Source organism: Onychostoma macrolepis, chromosome 19 (assembly GCF_012432095.1).
Source record: "Onychostoma macrolepis isolate SWU-2019 chromosome 19, ASM1243209v1, whole genome shotgun sequence".
Lineage (NCBI taxonomy): Eukaryota > Metazoa > Chordata > Actinopteri > Cypriniformes > Cyprinidae > Onychostoma > Onychostoma macrolepis.
In genome coordinates, this window is record NC_081173.1 from 28,227,291 (window position 1) to 28,229,790 (window position 2,500).

Consider the following 2,500-nt stretch of genomic DNA (forward strand, 5'->3'; position numbering starts at 1 on the left):
AGTGATGATCACTGATTAAATAAATAAATAAAATGTCTGATCTCAGTGATGTTTTCAGCAAAAACCTATTCAGGAGATTTCAGTCAGATTTTTTGATCTCCATAAAACCATGGGTTCATTGTTTGTAATTTCTAATTATGGTTATACATTTCATGATGCAGGACTATGTTATAATGCAGAGAGGGTTAGATGTATCACGGCCTTAGTAACTTATAAGGTTAAAGTCAAAGTCCTATCACATAAACACCTTTTTCTAGTGCTTTTTGGTGATCAAGATGGTTATGTTGGTTTTGTGGAGTAGTTTTATGTATGCCAAAAAAAAAAAAAGTAAAACATTAAGACAAGGCTCTGCACATAATTACCTAATTTTATCTGAAAGTTTAAACTCGGGTCAAAGGGAGCAAAACCTTTTTTTATTTTTTCCATAAATGTAAAGCTGAAGAAAGCTGTCTTAAGTTTTAAAAGTTGTAAGTTTTATTAAAGTGTTTTTTGTTCATGTTGTTTTATGAATGGTTTTGCATTTTGTTTATTATTTTAACATATTAATGACCCAGCTAATAAGGAACATTCTCAAAATGTTCTGGTAAGGTTTTCTCATAGTTATGAACAACCATTCTTCCAGTAACGTTAATAGAATGTTTGTTCAACGTTATAGATCTTTTCTAAAAACGGTACTTTTTTTCTAAAGCATTTTAGCTTGATGTTTATCTAACATCTTTTAAAATGTTACTAGGCTACTTGTTTTAGAACATTCAGAGAACATTCAAAAGTAACTTTTTTTTTTTTTTTTTTTTTATAAATGGAATTTTCCCTTAAAGGTATAACCAACAAAAAACGTTCTTAAATGTTTCTTTTTTTAAACAGACGATTTGAACTGTTAGAGAACATTCGAAAATAATATTTTTCATAATCTAATGGGAACGTTAAAGAAACATTCCTAGAACATAATTTTATATCTGTGAACTCTTACATTTTAAATACAGATAAACGCCACAGGTCTGCATTGTGACAACATGCCCCAATAGCTGCTAAATGCTGAATGAACTGAATCTTTTATACTGAAAAAGCAATTTGTCAAACCACAGGATTACTTAAAATGAAGGTCAAAAGGAGATTAAAGGTGATTAAAATTACGCAAAGACATCGTGACCGGATACAAAACACATAGTTTCAACAATTAATCTGTTCAGCACAAGTAAAGAAGTTCATGAACGTGTTGCATGTCAGCTGCTTATATAAAGGAGGCACTTTGACGGCACTGATTCTTTATTTCTCTTCTTAGGCGTGATTTATTCTCTCCGACCGTTCTTAATTTATATTTTAGCCTACATAAGAGATTTTACTTGTATATCATTATGTTTTAAGACACAAAACTGTGATTTACGCGCCTATTCTTCAGTCAGATCAATTTAATAATTTAATTATGGCGATATGTAAATCTTAATTATGTTGTTTCTATTAAAAATGTAATGTGTTCTCTTTATTAAAAATCTATTTAAATTTGTTTTTTTTGTTTTTTATAAATGTTACTAGAATTAATTGGTTTCTGAAATGTTCTGATATAGCCTACAGTAACAGAGATAAATTTAATATGAGCCAGTGATTTTAATAGCAACAGCATGGTGAACAAATACAAGCTGGTCAATTGCATGATTTAATATGAAGCGTCCGTAACGGTCACGTCCGTAACGCATAATTAAGGTTGTTAAGAGCGAGTAAGTGAGATGAATTGTCCATCATAATTAGCATGGACATATTTTGGCTTTGTATATGAAGTTTGACATTATTTGTATTAATATTTATTATACAGTATAAACTTTATATTTAAATCGTTACGGACGTGACACAGCACTGAAGCGTCATGACTTCCTAAATATATCACTTATAAATGTACAAGGCAGTGCTGTCATAACAAAGTGACTGTATTTATTTCTCATGCATGCCCCCATCTTTCTGCAAAATGCTTACTGTTAACATAAAGTATAAAAAAGGGAGTATTTGATCCCTCTTTTGAAAGCATGAATTATAGTTGACTGAAAATGTAACTTTTCTTTTTGTGCAAACCTCATATGTGGTGAATAAACAAAGCAATTTCCTTAAAATTTCCATGACAGCACATCAATACAATAAAATACAGACCTTAAAGGACAACTTTGAAAGGGTTTTGTTATTTTGGTAAAAAAAATATTTTTTTTCATGGCAAGGTTGACATTTGCATGGAATTGGTGATTGGTTCTCTCAGCTGTAGCGCACGAGCCTTCGCTGAACCTCGACCTCTCAAAAGTCCGCAAATATATCCTACCTTTCCACACGACACACCGGAGCACTGCACACGGTTCTCCAGCCGTTCAAACACCGAGAGAAGCGCATCTTCTGTGAGGAACTCTTTACCTGGAGCCACCAAATCCACGATTTTAGCGTAAATGTCCTTTTTATCGCCACGCGCGCCAGTAAACACGCTGAGGCAGGCGAAACACAAAACCAGAACACTTCTAGCCTC

The 2,500-nt window shown here is 32.5% G+C and overlaps 1 protein-coding gene across 4 annotated transcripts in view; it reads left to right on the forward strand.

Annotated features, from left to right (window-relative positions):
* The first annotated feature begins 2,301 nt into the window (after window positions 1–2,301).
* Window positions 2,302–2,500, forward strand: part of LOC131526124 (dolichyl-diphosphooligosaccharide--protein glycosyltransferase subunit STT3B-like) — a 22,542-nt gene continuing 22,343 nt past the window's right edge. For 2 of the 4 annotated variants that reach the window (XM_058754237.1, XM_058754241.1), the window contains exon 1: window positions 2,302–2,500. This exon is cut by the window's right edge and continues 315 nt beyond it. The gene's annotated coding sequence lies outside the window, so the exon portion shown is untranslated. The other 2 variants (XM_058754236.1, XM_058754234.1) reach the window with 2 other exon arrangements.